Source organism: Grampus griseus, assembly GCF_964374135.1.
Source record: "Grampus griseus genome assembly, chromosome: 2".
Lineage (NCBI taxonomy): Eukaryota > Metazoa > Chordata > Mammalia > Artiodactyla > Delphinidae > Grampus > Grampus griseus.
This window is the reverse complement of record NC_139018.1, coordinates 149,799,245-149,816,455: the sequence shown is the minus strand read 5'-3', so window position 1 is coordinate 149,816,455 and position 17,211 is coordinate 149,799,245.

Sequence of the window (17,211 nt, the reverse complement as noted above, 5' to 3'; positions counted from 1 at the left end):
CCTGGGGGCCCCCTGAGAACAGCCAGGCAGGAAGGAGCGGGGATCCTGGGCGGGCCCCTCAGGGGCCTCATGCCTTGAGCATCTTCTGTCCGTGAGAAAGGATGTCCGACGTCTACAGGGACTAGAGCTCCCTCTAACCCCACCCCAAAAAGTATCCCATGACAAGAGGTGGGAGCTCACATGGCCAGCAGCAGGGGTAGTGCAGTCCCTCCGCGGAGGTGGTGTGAGCCGAGTGATCCACGGGCCAGATCCAGGCTCGGTTTGCGTTAAGGACATGCTCAGTAGCTGCTCCCACTCAGGCCGGCTTCTTGGCTCAAGTTTTATGACTCTAAGTACTGAGATTTTGGCATGATGTCGACAAAGTATCGATATTTGGAATGTGCATTTTCTGTTTTTGTTCAAAATATTATTGGTAGACACAGCTGTACTGTAGCATCCCAGCAAATTGTTTAATTTCCTCAACTTTCCCTTTCACATATTCGTTCTCAGCTTATTAACTGTTTTTTTTTGATAAATTTATTTATTTTTGTCTGCATTGGGTCTTAGTTGCAGGCATTCTCTAGTTGTGTCGAGTGGAGGCTACTCTTTGTTGCGGTGCGCAGCCTTCTCATTGCAGTGGCTTCTCTTGTCTCAGAGCACGGGCTCTAGGTGCGTGGGCTTCAGTAGTTGTGGCACACGGGCTCAGCAGTTGTGGCTCGTGGGCTCTAGAGCACAGGCTCAGTAGCTGTGGCGCACGGGCTTAGTTGCTCCGCGGCATGTGGGATCTTCCTGGACCAGGGCTCGAACCCATGTCCCCTGCATTGGCAGGCGGATTCTTAACCACTATGCCACCAGGGAAGCCCCAGCTTATTTAACTCTTATTTATGTAGTTTATTAATTCTATAGGATGTCATGTCTCCCATGAATCAGTATAGCCTGTGAGCAGCTTCGCTATGTCATCCACGTCTTGATGCTTTGGAGCCACCAGGGACAGAACCGTTTAGTGGGGTGCGAGGGCAGGGACGCCTGGGGAGCCGCGGCTGAACAACAAGGGGAAGCCATCCGCTGTGGGTTTGCCGTCCCAAAGTGCACGACTCAGTCATTATTCCCTGCTGGTTACAGTTTGTGATGAGGAAAAGCTCACATGGCAGGGGAAGGCGTGTTCTAAGTCCCTGGGAGGTGGTGTGGTGGGGCAGACCCATGGGCCCCGAGTCCTCCAGAGCTGAGGATGGTCACCGCCACTGAAGACTCGGTGTCGGCCAGGCCTCACCCCGGCTCCGTCAGAACTCGGGCCTCCTCCTGGGCCTACTTCTGCTCTGAGAGCCTGGCTCTGGGGAGGTCGGCCAGCGAGCACTGCGGGCAGCAGGGTCACAGCTGGCATTCGGACCTCATGATGGATGCGCCGGGGCAGCAAAGGGCTCTCCTCGTGGCCACAGATGGAGGCCACCCACCCGCCATCAGACCACCCCTTCCTCCTCCCCCAGGTCTCCTGTCACTTCCCCAGCCTCCACCTTGTCTCCCTGCTTCCACACCTCACCCAGAGCAGACAACACACACATACACCACACACACAGCCCACACACACACACAGCCCCCCCCACAGCCCCCCCCACACCACACACAGCCCCGCCCCCACACACAGCCACCCCCACATCACACACAGCCCCCCCACACAGCCCACACACACACACAGCCCCCCCACACACAGCCCACACACACACCACACACACACACACACAGCCCCCCCCACACACAGCCCCCATACACACAGCCCACACACACACCACACACACACACAGCCCCCCCCACACAGCCCACACACACAGCCCACACACACACCACACACAGCCCCCCACACACACAGCACACACACACACACAGCCCCCCCACACATAGCCCACACAACACACACACACAGTGCCCCCACACACACACAGACCACACAACACACACACAGCCTCCACACACATATCACACACACACCACACACACAGCATACACACACAGCCCCCCCCACACAGCCCACACTCCACACACACACACACACAGCCCCCCCCCACAGCCCCCCCACACAGCCCACACAACACACACACACAGCCCCCACACACACATCACACACTCACAGCCCCCCACACACACACAGACCACACACACATATCACACACACAGCCCCCCACACACTCACAGCCCACACAACACACACACACAGCCCACACAACACATACACACAGCCCACACACACACAGCCCACACACACACAGCCCACACAACACACACAGTCCCCCCACACACACCACACAGCCCACACAACACACACAGTGCCCACACACACACCACACACAGCCCACACACACAGCCCCCACACACACCACACACACACAGCCCATACACCACACACACAACACTCAGCCCACACACCACACACACACAGCCCACACACCACACACACATACACTACACAGCTCACACATACAACACTCAGCACACACAGTACACACTCAACACACAACCCACACAAAGCACACACACCACACCACACAGCCCACACAACACACACACCAGGCTCTCTCCCAGCTAGGCGCCGCTGTGCTCAGAGACGCTAGGCTGGAGCGGGGAGGTGGGCGGAAGAGGAGTCCTGCGTGGAGCGCCGCCTGGCCTCCCTGCAGCCGCCTCTTTCCTGCATACACGGGCCCTGCCCCATGCTCTCTGCCAAGATAACACCGTCGTTCCCGATGTGCTTGTCACACGGTGAGACATGCCTTTTAGAGCGGGGCTGTTCCCTGTAAATCTCTTTTTCTCACAAATCTGTGTGTGTGTGAATGTGTGTGCGTGCGTATGTATGCGTGTGCCCATTCACATGTAATCACGTATGTGTCCATATGTGTGTGTCTGTGTGAGTGTGTGCATGCGCACAGGAATCCCACCGCTGACCCTGAGGTCCGTGGAGCCCAGGCAAGCAGTGTGAACGTTAAAGGACAAGTGTGTGTGATGCAGGTGCGTCTGTCACTTGCGGTTCACTAACTGTCTGTTTTATTTTAATTCTGATGCTTCCTGACACGCAGTAAGTTGATGTACTGACAGAGCAAGGCCTTCGTTCGGAGCCCTCACAAGCCTGATCTCATTCCGCGCACAGAATGTGAGGGTCTCTGTGTCAATGAGGGTTGGAGACCATGCTCCCAGGAGCAGCCTGACCTGACGTGCTGCTGTTGCCATGATAAGAGGGGTACTCGCCACCAGCATCACAGCACTGTATCACCAATTTAGTGCTCCACTAAACACAAAATAATGCCTCCTTTAATGATGCTGGGCCGGGGTTTCTAGAAATATGGGGCCCCCTGGAGCAAGCGCCAAGATGCAGAATAAAATCACAGGAAACATCTCCTTGTACCCTGCAGGGTGGCTGTGGTTTCCACCATGCAGAAGCCGACAGGTATTTGTCATCGCTCCTAAGTTGTTCAGCCGATTGCATCTCTAGCCTCAAGTAGCAGTTCTCCAAACCCGGCGTCAGGTGCCTCGGGCTGGAGAGCTGACCGAAGGCCAGCCTGAGTCTGGTCCTCGCGCCATCTGCGCCTGGTAGAGTACGAGGACCAGGCTGAGTCTGCCCCAGGAAGTGATCGCTTCACGAAGCAAAGCTTGGAAACAACAGTAAACGGAAGCCCAGCCGTCGTGGGCTGAGAGGTCCCGGGGAGACGTGAGAAGAGCAGGCAGCCTCCTGAGCACACCTGCGAAGTGCCTATCACTATGCCAGGGTCCTGCCCTGTTCCGGCCTCGGAAACCCCCAAGCTGCCTCCCGGGTGTGTGGGGATGCAGGGCAGGGCTGCACAGGAGGGAGAGCAGCTCACCTTTGACCTCCAGCGTGAGGAGGGACCAAGAAGGCCAGGTGACAGGCGCAGTGTTAGGGTGGCGCAAAGGCAGCAGGTCACAGGCCCCCAGCTTCCACACGCTCGCCGATGGAGTTTTAAGGCGGCTTCTTCTGCTTTTGAGGATCATGGTTTCACTAAATGATGGAATAATTTTATGCCATTTCCCCACTAATAACCATCACTTGGCTATTCAGCGGCGTGGCCTTAACTCTAGCGTGTCCCTGGGAGGTGGTGGCTTCATTCTGAGGACGCTGGCGACACCTCCTGGGCCTTCGGGGAAGCGTCACAGCTGCGTTTGTGAACTCTGGCCTGGGGAGCAGGTGTGGAGCCCCCCACCCCCCACCCCGAGCATTGCTTAGTGGTGGCAGGCTAACATCTCCATGCGAACGTGCGCGGCACAGCGGAAAGCAGACCCTGGGCCTCTGAAAGATTGTGTTTCCCATAAGCACCTGATCCCCACTGGCCACTCGCTGGATGAACCTTGATGAGATGGTGCCTGCGTCCTCGGGTCACTGGACAAAGTGGCCCGGAAGCTGTCACCCCTCCATCCCCTAGACCCCCTGCCACCGGCTTCCTAAGGTAGAGGGGACACCCATGGTTCCTCCTCATGTTCTGATGTGGACAAGACTTTTCTTTCTGCTCTGGAATTCTCACTGCAGAGGACAGAATGAGTTTTGATCTTGTTTTCAACATCTCCCTAAACAAGAGGGAAATGGTGACTCCATTTTTCCTCCATCCCAAAAGGGAAAACTAAATTGATACATTGAGCTAAAAGAGTCCAGGCGGGGGGCTTCCGTGGTGGCGCAGTGGTTGAGAGTCCGCCTGCCGATGCAGGGGACACGGCTTTGTGCCCCGGCCCGGGAAAATCCCACATGCTGCGGAGCGGCTGAGCCAGTGAGCCATGGCCGCTGAGCCTGCGCGTCCGGCGCCTGTGCTCCGCAACGGCAGAGGCCACAACAGTGAGAGGCCCGCGTACCGCAAAAAAAAAAAAAAAAAAAAAATGATCACCACAGTCACTACTTTCCATTTCAAAAGTGGGCTTTGACCACCTTGCCTGATGGGAGGCTGTCTGCAGGGAAATGAAGGTGTTCCTCACTGATGCTAAAGCTAAAGAAAAAAAAAAAAAAGCTTTGTACGATTCTCTGCACAGAATCCACCTTGCCACCCCGCAGCCAGTGTCCCCGGGCCACTCCTCATGGCTGCCTCCTGGGACGCTGCCGCCCTCTGGGACACGGCCGCCCTGGCCTGGACGATCCTGGCCCCTCACCCTGGGCCTGGGGCCATGTCTCAGCCGAGTCCAGCTCTCCATCGGCTCTGCCTCTGCCTCCTGGGAATGGCGGCCTGTAGTGACGAGTTACACAGAGCTGTACCTGCAGGCACGCAGCTGGCGGATGTGTGGGGCGGGGCCCCGGGCCCTGGCCGGGAGCAGTATGCACCGGGCCCCCCAACCCCACCTGCTGTGTCCTGGACTGCATGCGGGAAGCCCGGAGACAGTCGAGGTGGTCTCCCTCGAAGCAGAGGGAGCCGGCACGGCCCTTCCCATCTCCAGACCCTCGACGGCGTTGGCGTGAAGACTGCGGTTCTTCTCCTGCTGGTTTGAAATAGACATCAATGGCCGTCAATCATGTCAGGCGTTCCCTTCCCAGCCGCGCTCACTGCAGAGCTTGCTCTGGGAAACCTGTTCCCTTGTGAGGAGGTGTGGCAGAAACACAGTTACACATGGTCCTTTACAGCCACACGTTGTGTGTGGAAACCTCAACAGGGCTTCCGTGGGGAGCAGAACGCTTGCCTTGAGTGTGATGCAGCCTGCAGCCTGGGTGGTGTCATTTTGTAAAAAGGATGTCGTGCTATAAATAACTGCCCGTGGCTGGACACGGGGCGGCTCGCGATGGGGCACTGGCTGTGCTCAGCTCTGCCCCTGGGGTCAGAGAATGTGAGTCCCCGTCTCAAGAGGAAAAAGCCTCCTTCCCGCCACCTTTAACGTCCCAGTGTCTTCCGGGTCGCTCGCCCCCTCCCCAAGTTTACCCTCAGGTCTCAGAGGGGAGGCAGCCCCCCGGTGATGCGGCTCCCGAGCCCCCTGAGGCACGGCGTCCTGGGAGGGGAGAGGTCCCCCAGCATCTACCCCCACTCCGGCCGGTGCCCTTTTCACCCTGACCTGGTGAACCAGCCACCTAAGCCACACAGGAGCTCGCACCCCCAGGCCCTGCAGGGTGGCCCGACGTGGTCTCTCCCGGTTTGTGCCCTGAGGCTGGCCAGCAGGAAGGCTGCCACCCACACCGGCAAGGCCACCATCCCACCACGGGCAAGGGAGGTAGGGGGTCGCAGCCACGCGAGGAGGCGTGTCGGGAGGCGGCGGGGTCGCACCAGGCACAGGGGACAGTACCTCCTGTTCAGTCCCGGAAACAGGTCCTGACCTTCTGCCAGGAGACAGCTGTGGAGTGAATGAATAAACAAATGAAGCAGTGAGTGGATGAACTAGAGAAGTTAGGGACTGAACAGGTGAGCGAGTGAGCGGGCAACCAAACGAGAGGATGAGCGACCGATCTAATAAATGAACAAACAAACAAATGAATACGTAAGCACACAAGTGAACAAATGAGCAAATGAAGGAAGGAAAGGGTGACCCTTTCTCACTCACTTCCTGTCTCCCGTCCCCTGGCTTCATCCACTCAGGACCCCCTACTGCTGAGCCCCCGCAGGCCCCCTTGAGGAGATGCGGGCGTACGCTAACCCTAAACCGTTCCCGTACCCTAACCTGTACCCTACAACATACCTGTTCCCTAACACTAACCCTAAACCTCACCCTAACCCTAACCCTTACCCGAAGCCTTGCCCTAACCCGTCCCCTAATCCTAACCCGCACACTAACACGAAACCGTACCCTAACACATACCCTAACCCTAAACCGTTGTCGTACCCTAACCTGTACCCTAAACTCTACCCGTTCCCTAACCCTAACCCGAACCCTTACCCGAAGCCTTACCCTATCCCATCCACTAATCCTAACCCGTACACTAACATTGACCCGTACCCTAACATGTACGTTAACCCTAAACCGTTGTCCTACCCTAACCTGTACCATTAACTGTACTCGTTCCCTAACCCTAACCCTTGCCCGAAGCCTTACCCTAACGCGTCCCCTAACCCTAACCTGTACGCGAACACTAACCCGTACTGTAACACGTACGCTCACCCTAAACCGTTGTCGTACCCTAACCTGTACCCTAAACCGTCCCCGGCCCCTAACCCTAACCCTTACCCGAAGCTTTACCCTAACCCGTCCCCTAATCCTAACCTGTACGCGAACACTAACCCGTACCCTAACACATAGGCTCACCCTAAACCATTGTCGTACCCTAACCTGTACCCTAAACCATCCCTGTCCCTGTCGCCTAAACCTAGCCCTTACCCGAAGCCTTACCCTAACCCGTCCCCTAATCATAACCTGTACGCTAACACTAACCCGTACCCTAACACGTATGCTAACCCTAAACCGTTGTCGTACCCTAACCTGTACCCTAAACCGCCCCCGTCCCCTAACCCTAACCCTTACCCGAAGCCTTACCCTATCCCGTCCACTAATCCTAACCCGTATGCTAACACTAACCCAGACCCTACACGTACACTGACCCTAAACCATTGTCGTACCCTAACCTGTACCCTAAACCATACCCGTCCCCTAACCCGAACCCTAGCCCTAACCCTAACCCTAACCCTCACCTGAAGCTTTCCCTAACCTGTCCCCTAATCCTAACACATACGCTAACACTAACCCATACCCTAACACGTATGCTCACCCTAAACCGTTGTCGTACCCTCACCTGTACCCTAAACCGTCCCCGTCCCCTAACCCTAACCTTAACCCTAACCCTTACCCGAAGCCTTACCCTAACCCATCCCCTAATGCTAACCCATATGCTAACACTAACCCGTATCCTAACACGTACGCTCAACCTAAACCGTTGTCATACCCTAACCTGTACCCTAAACCGTCCCCATCCCCTAACCCTAACTCTTACCCGATGCCTTACCCTAACCCGTCTCCTAATCCTAACCCGTACGCTAACACTAACCCGTACCCTAACACGTATGCTCACCCTAAACCGTTGTCATACGCTACCATGTACCCTAAACCGTCCCGTCCCCTAACCCTAACCCTATCCCTAACCCTTATCCGAAGCCTTACCCTAACTCATCCCCTAATCCTAACCCGTATGCTAACACTAACCCATACCCTAACACGTATGCTAACCCTAAACTGTTGTCCTACCCTAACCTGTACCCTAAACTGTCCCTGTCCCCTAACCCTAACACTTATCCGAAACCTTACCCTAAACCGTCCCATAATCCTAACACGTACGCTAACACTAATATGTACCCTAACGCATAAGCTCACCCTAAATCATTGTCATACCCTAACCTGTACCCTAAACCGTCCCCATCCCCTAACCCTAACCCTTACCCGAAGCCTTGCCCTAACTCATCCCCTAATCCTAACCCGTATGCTAACACTAACCCATACCCTAACACGTACGCTAACCCTAAACAGTTGTCGTACCCTAACCTGTACCCTAAACCGTCCCTGTCCCCTAACACTAACACTTATCCGAAACCTTACCCTAAACCGTCCCATAATCCTAACACGTACGCTAACACTAATACGTACCCTAACGCATAAGCTCACCCTAAATCGTTGTCGTACCCTAACCTGTACCCTAAACTGTCCCCATTCCCTAATCCTAACTCTAACCCTAACCCTTACCCGAAGCCTTACCCTAACCCGTCCCCTAATCCTAATCCGTACGCTAACACTAACCAGGACCCTAACACGTACGCTGACCCTAAACTGTTGTCGTACCCTAACCTGTACCCTAAACCATCCCCATCCCCTAACCCAAACCCTAGCCCTAACCCTCACCCGAAGCTTTCCCTAACCCGTCCCCTAATCCTAACCCATACGCTAACACTAACCCGTACCCTAACACGTACGCTCACCCTAAACCGTTGTCGTACCCTCACCTGTACCCTAAGCCGTCCCCGTCCCCGTCCCCTAACCCTAACCCTTACCCGAAGCCTTACCCTAAACCATTCCCTAATCCTAAACCGTATGCTAACACTAACGTGTACCCTAACATGTACGCTCACCAAAACCGTTGTTGTACCCTAACCTGTACCCTAAACCGTCCCCGTCCCCTAACCCTAACCCTTACCCGAAGCCTTGCCCTAACCCATCCCCTAATCCTAACCCGTACGCTAACACTTAACCCGTACCCTAACACGTACGCTAACCATAAATCGTTGTTGTACCCTAACCTGTACCCTAAACCGTCCCCATTCCCTAACCCTAACCCTTACCCGAAGCCTTACCCTAAACTGTCCCCTAATCCTAACCCGTACACTAACACTAACCAGTACACTAACACATACACTAACCCTAAACCGTTGTTGTACCCTAACCTGTACCCTAAACTGTCCCCGTTCCCTAACCCTAACCCTAACCCTTACCTGAAGCCTTACCCTAACCCGTCCACTAATCCTAATCGGTACACTAACACTAACCCATACCCTAACAACGTACACTAGCCCTAAACCATTGTCGTACGCTAACCTGGACCCTAAACCATCCCCGTTCCCTAACCCTAACCCTAAGCCTAACCCTAACACTTACTCAAAGCCTTACCCTAACCCGTCCCCTAATCCTAACCCGTACACTAACACTAACCCGTACCCTAACACATATGCTAACCCTAAACCGTTGTCATACCCTAAACTGTACCCTAAACCGTCCCCGTTCCCTAACCCCAACCCTTACCCAAAGCCGTCCCCTAATCCTAACCAGTACACTAACACTAACCCGTACCCTAACACGTACGCTAACCCTAAACCGTTGTTGTACCCTAAGCTGTACCCTAAACCGTCCCCTAACCCTAACCCTAACAACTTACACAGATGATTGTATTTTCACAGAGAAAGAAACTCACAGAGTTAGAAAACAAACTATTCTTATGTAAAAGGAAAGGTGGGGGGAATGGAAAATTAAGATTAGGTTTACCATACATATACAAATACCTATTAAATACATATATCAAAAAGACTGACCATATAGCAAGGGAGGTCAACAGAACACTCTGCAATAATTTACATGGGAAGAGTTTCTGTACATGAATATATTTTATATATATATTTATATATATATAGTATATATATATATTTATGTATATATATTTATGTATATATATATGTAATATACAAATGAGCCAGATTGTATACACCTAGGACAAACAATATTCTAATCATTACCCCGATTTAAAAATAATTTAAAAAAACGAACAGGAAATAATGGGATATAAACTAACGGGATTTTTTCCTGGCACATTCCATTCTAATTTACAACCTGGGAACATGACTTCCAGAATGGCTGTGCTGCCCTAGTAACCAGATTTGGGAATGGAGAAATGCTGCTGCCTTGTGGCCGTTTCCCACAACAGCAACTTTAAAGCCTGTGCTAATGGTCACTAAATATTCACAGTCATTGCAAGCCTGTAAATGACACCTGCTTCTAAAAAAATCCTGGTGTCGAAAATCGACGAATAAATTCAAAAGAGGGCCACCTTCCCTGAAGACAATTTTAAGAGGTTTATTGTACTCATAGTTTTTTTTTTCTGTTTTGTTTAACAGAAATAAAACGACGTGGTAAAATGCTGCACATTAGGAATTATTAAAGACATGCAAACCCAAATTACAAAAACCTATCAGCTCACACTAGTCAGAATGGCCACCAGCAAAACTTCTACAAAGAATAAATGCTGAAGGGGTTGTGGAGAAATGTGTACCCTCGCTTCAAAGTGGGACATGGTAAGAGCCAGTAATGAAAACACAAACGAGGTGCCTTGGAAAGGTAGATATTGAGCTACCATTCAATCAAGCATACCCACTGCTGGGCCTCCCTATCGCCTGAGAGGTTGTGAATCAAAAAGACACATGCTAGCAATCCTGCACTCCAGGAATATTTACCGCAGCCAACACTTGGAAGCAACAAAAATGTCCGCCAACCGAGGAATGCACAAAGCAGTAGTGGTCCATGTACACAATGGAATATTACTCCAATAAAAAAAATATAAATTCAATTTAGAAACCAAATATAAGTAAGGAAAAATCAACTTTTGCGGAGTTATCCGGGCACATTCCACTGTAATGTATAACCGAGGAACACCACTGGCAGAAAGGTCTGTTTCCCTTGTTACCAGAGTGGGGAAAGCAGAAATGCTGCCACCCAATGGCCGTTACCTGCCACAGCAGCTTTAAAACCTGTGCTTATGATCACTTCCTATGCTCAAGTACTGGAGGGCTGTAAATGAAACCTGCCCTCAAAATGTCTTCAGGGAGGTAATGGCCAAAATATTTCAAAATGAGGCAAATACTTCAAGAAAACCATTTGAAGAGGTAAGCTGTACTCACAGTTTGAAGAAAAACAGGACATGCCTGAAAGCTCAATTTCAAGGGATTATGAGACGCATGCAAATCCAACCACAAAGAGGTATCAGCTCACACCAGTCAGAATAAACATAAGCAGAAAAACTACAAACAATAAATGCTGAATGGGTTGTGGAAAAGTGCATATCCTCATCTTTAAGTGGGATGTAACCTGGTAAAAGCCACTAATGAGAACAGAATGGAGGTGCCTTTACAAGGTAAACGTTTGTCTGCCATATGATCCAGCAGGCCCATTCCTGCACGTATAACCGAAGAAGACAGAATTGGAAAGACACAGGCAGGCAAATGTGCATTGCAGCAGTACTACAATAGCCAAGACATGGAAGCAACCAAAAAGTCCACCAACAGATGAGTGGACAAAGAAGAACTGGTACACGTACAGATGGAATATTAGCCAAGGAAAAAAATGACACAATGCCATTTGCAGCACAGTAGATGAGTCCAGAAGTAATCACGCAACTTGTAGTAAGTCAGAAAGCGAAAGACACGTATCCTACGATACCACTTATAGGTGTTACCTAAAAATTGATACCAGTGAAGATATTTCCACAGAGAAAGGCAATCATAGATTCATTAAACAAACTTATGGTTCACCAATGGAAAGGTGTGAGGATTGGATACATTAGGATGCTGGGTTAAACAGAGATATACAAACACAGGTGAAGTATAAAATCACCATAGACCTATGGAATACCACGAGAAGACTACTCAACATTGTGTCATAACCTACAATGGGAAAAGGATCCAAAGAACAATAGATATATGTATATATGTAAAACAACAATATCTTGCACACCTAGAACAAGCAAAAAATTGTAATCACCCTTGCTGTGATAAAAAATGAAAATTAGATTTAAAAAACGAACAAGAAGTAGTCAGATATAAACTTAAGGGGTTTTTCCTGGCACATTCCATTCTAATAGAGAACCTAGAACATGACTTCCACTGAGGCACTGTTGCTCTAGTAACCAGAATAGGTAAAGGAGAACTGCTGCCGCCTTGTGGCCGTTTCACACAACAGCTGCTCTAAACCCAGCGCTAATGGTTACTTGATAGTCAAAATAATTGCAGGCCTGTAAATGACACCTGCCCTCAAAACAAATCCTTGGGTCGTAAATCGAGCAAAAATCTCAAAGATGCGTGCATATATCAAAACGAAAATTTCAAGAGCCAGATTTTACGCACATTTTGTATTCTCTTTTTTTTTTTTTATTAAAAAAGGGCATGGTAAAATGCTTAACATCAGGAATTAATAAAACCGTGCAAATCCAGTCTACAAAAACTTTCACCTCACAGTCGTCAGAATGATCATCAGCAAAAAGAGGCTACAAAGTATAAATGCTGAAGGGGTTTTAGAGAACTGTGTACCCTCTAGCTGCTGGTGGGATGTAACCTGGTAACAGCCAGTACTGAGAAGAGAATGAAGGTGTGTTTAAAGGTAAAAAATGAGCTACCATGTGATCTGGTAGGCCAATTGATGGGCCTATCACCTGAGTAGACCTGAATCAAAAAGGCACAGACTGCAAACCTGCACTGCAGCAACATGTACCAGAGCCAAGACCTGGAAGAAACCAAAATGTCCAGCACCAGATATAGGCACCAAGAAGAAGTCGTCCATGTACACAATGAAATATTAGCCATGGAAAAGCATGGAACAGTGCCACAGGCACCACCATAGAAGGATCTAGAGATATTCACCCAACTTGAAGTAAGAAAGAAACCGAAAGAAAGATATCCTATTATATCACTTATAGGTGTTACATAAAAATTGATACCCATGAAATAATTTCCAAGAGAAGGACACTCACAGATTCAGAAAACCAAATTATGTTTAACCAAATGGAAAGGTGTAAGGAATGTATGAATTAGGATATGGGGGTTAACAGACATGTACTAATATATATGAAATATATAATCACAAAATAGCTATGGAATACCAAGAGAGGTCTACTCAACACTCTGTAATAACCTACGCGGGAAAGGATCCAAAGATGAATAGATCGATACATATATATAATGAACCAGATTCTGTACACCTAGAACACACACATTTTTCGCAAATTTACTCTGATAAATAATAAAAATTATATTTTAAAAGCAAACTAGAAGTAAGGAGATATTAGCTCTTGGGGGTTTTCCCTGGCACATTCCACTCTAATTTTCAGCCTACAAACACGATTTCCAGGAAAGCTGTTGCCTAAAATATCAGAGATGGAAATGTAGAAATGCTGCCGCCTTGTGGCCGTTTCCCGCAAGAGCTGCTTTAAAACCACAGCTAATGGTCACTTAACATTCACAAGGACGCAGGACTGTAAAGGACAACTGCCCTCAAGAACTGTGCAGAGGTATGGAATGGCCAAAAAAATTCAAAACTGGCAAATTTTTCAAGGAGATAGTATGAAGAGGTAAGTTTTACTCACTATTTTTTAAAAAAAGGAAAATGGATAAAAGCTCAACATCAGGAATTATTAGACTCATGCAAATCTAGCCTACAAAAAGGTTTCAACTCACGCAAGTCAAGTACCATCAGCCAAAAGTCTACAAACAATAAATGCTGATGGGGTTTTAGAGAACCGTGTACCCTCTAGCAGCTGGTGAGATGTAATGTGGTAAGAGCCAATAATGAGAACAGAAAAGAGCTGCGTTTAAAAGTAAAAATTGAGCCAGCATTCCATTCAGCAGGCCCACTGCTGATCCTCTCACCTCAGAAGACCAGAGTCGAGGAGGCACAGGCTGCAACAGCTTCACTGCAACAGCTTCACTGCAACAGTTTTCACAATAGCCAAGACACGGAAGCAACCAAAATGTCCATCAATGGATGAATGGATAAGGAAGAAGTTCTCCATGTACACAATGCATTATTAGCCATGGAAAACAGTGAAACACTGCTCTTTGAGGCACCATAGATGAACCTAGAGATAATCACAGAACATGAGGTAAGTCGGAAAGCAAAAGGCATATACTATGATATCACTTATAGGCGTTATCTAACAACTGACACAAATGACGGTATTTTCACAGGAAAGAAACTCACAGACTTAGAAAACAAACTTTTCTTATCTAAAAGGATAGGTTGGGGAAATGGAAAATTAAGATTAGGGTTACCATACGTGTACAAATACCTATTAAATACATATATCAAAAAGACCGACCATATAGCAAGGGAGGTCAACAGAACACTCTGCAATAATTTACATGGGAAGAGTATCTGTACATGAATACATTATATATATATATATATATACACACACACACACACACACACACACACACACACACATACATACATATGTAATGTACAAATGAACCAGATTGTATACACCTAGGATAAACAATATTCTAATCATTACCCCGATTTAAAAAAATTAAAAGACGAACAAGAAATAATGGGATATAAACTTACGGGGTTTTTTCCTGGCACATTCCATTCTAATTTACAACCTGGGAGCACAACTTCCAGAAAGGCTGTGCTGCCCTAGTAACCAGATGAGGGAATGGAAAAATGCTGCCCCCTTTTGGCCGTTTCCTACAACAGCAGCTTTAAACCCAGTGCTAATGGCCACTAAATATGCACCAGAGCTGCAGTTCTGTAATGAGACCTGCCCTCCAAAAAAATCCTGGGGTCGAATATCGACCAAAAATTTAAAAGAGGGCAACCTTCCAAGAAGACAATTTCAAGGGATATATTGTACTCACATTTTATTTTTAACAGAAAAGAAAAAGGCGTGTAAAATGATGAATCTTTGGTATTGTTAAAGACATGCAAACCCAAATTACAAAAACCTATCAGGTCACAGCAGTCTGAATGGCCATTAGCAAAAATGCTGCAAACTATAAATGCTGAAGGGATTGTGGAGAAATTAGTACCCTCGGTTCTAAGAGGGACGTGGTAAGAGCCACTAATGAAAACACAATGGAGGTGCTTTGAAAATGTCAACATTGAGCTACTAGTCAGTCAGTCACACCCACTGCTGGGCCTATCACCTGAGAAAATGAGAATCGAAATGTCACATGCTGGCAATCTTGCACTATAGCAATATTTAATATAGACAACACTTGGAAGCAACAAAAATGTCCATCAACAGAGGAATGCACCAAGAAGTGGTCCATATACACAATGGAATATTACTCCAATAAAAATATAAATTAAATTTAAAATCAAACAAAAGTAAGGAGACATCAGCTTTTGGGGTTTTATCCAGGCACATTCCACTCTAATTTATAACCGACAAAGACCACTGGCTGGAGGTCTGTTTCCCTAGTACCAGCATGGGGAATGAAGAAAGGCTGCCACACTCTGGCCATTACCTGCAAAAGCAGCTTTAAAGCCTGTGCTAATGGTCACTTCATGTGAACAAGTACTGCAGGGCTGTAAATCAAACCTCCCCTCAAAATGTCTTGAGGAACGTAATGGCCAATAAATTTCAAAATGTGACACATACTTTAAGAAAACACTTTGAAGAACTAAGCTGTAATCACAGATTGAAAAATAAAATACATGCCTTAAAGCTCAATTTCAACGGATTATGAGTCACATGCAAATTCAACCACAAAGAGGTATCAGCTCACACCAGTCAGAATATCCATCAGCAAGAAAACTACAAACAATAAATGCTGAATGTGTTGAGGAGAAATGCATACCCTCAACTTTAAGTGGGATGTAACCTGGAAAGAGCCACTAATGAGAACAGAATCGTGGTGTATTGAAAAGGTAAACCCTGAGATACCATATGATACAGGAGGCCCACTCCTGGGCCTATCACATAAGAAGACAGAATTGGAAAGACACAGGCAGGCAAATGTGCAGTGCACCAGTATTACAATAGCCAAGACATGGAGGCAACCAAAAAGTCCATCAAGAGGTAAGTGGACAAAGAAAAACTGGTACATGTACAGATGGAATATTAGCTAGGGAAAAAAATGAAGCAATGCCATTTGCAGCACCGAAGATGATTCTGGAGGTAATCAGGCAAATTGCACTAAGACAGCAAAAGACACATATCATATAATATCACTTATAGGTGTTAGCTAAACATTGATAACAATGAAGATATTTCCACAGAGAAAGGCAATCACAGATTCATTAAACAAAGTTATGGTTCACCAAATGGAAAGGTGTGAGGATTGGATACATTAGGATATTGGGGTTAACATAGATATAGAAACACATGTTAAATATACAGTCACCAAGATCTACGGAATACCAAGAGAAGACTACCCAACATTGTGTCATAACCTACATGAGAAAACGATCTGAAGAAGTATAGATACATGTATATGTGTAAAAGAACCATATCTTGCACACCTAGAACAAACAAAACATTTTAATCAAATTTGCTCTGATAAAAAATAAAAATTAAATTTAAAAAAGAACAAGAAGTAATGAGACATAAATTTAAGGGGATTTTGCCTGGCACATTGCATTCTAATTTTCAACCAGAACGCGACTTCCATTAAAGCTCTGTCATCACTAATAAAGCAGCTTTATAAGCAATGTTGAAGGTAGCTTAAAAGAAGTCTCACTAATTGTTCATAGTAACAAGAAAACAAACAAAAGTAAAAGTCTCACTGCAAAAAGTATACATAGAGTAAGGTTAGTAGATCAAACACTTATTAAACTTCTGTAAAGAATAAAAGACAATAGTAGTACGATTTTTAAAAAAACAGAGGGCCCAAATAAATCAGAAAAGAAAGAGATGATGTTACAAGAGCCACAACAGAAATACAAAGTATCCTAAGATACACACAGGGTAACTCAGGGCTCAGACTGGACAGAGCCCACTCTCCATTCCCCTGTACATGACTTACAGGAGCTTCAGGAACTAAGGAGGGGGTCCCTGAGGAGAGGCACAAGATAGAAGATATTAGGCATTAA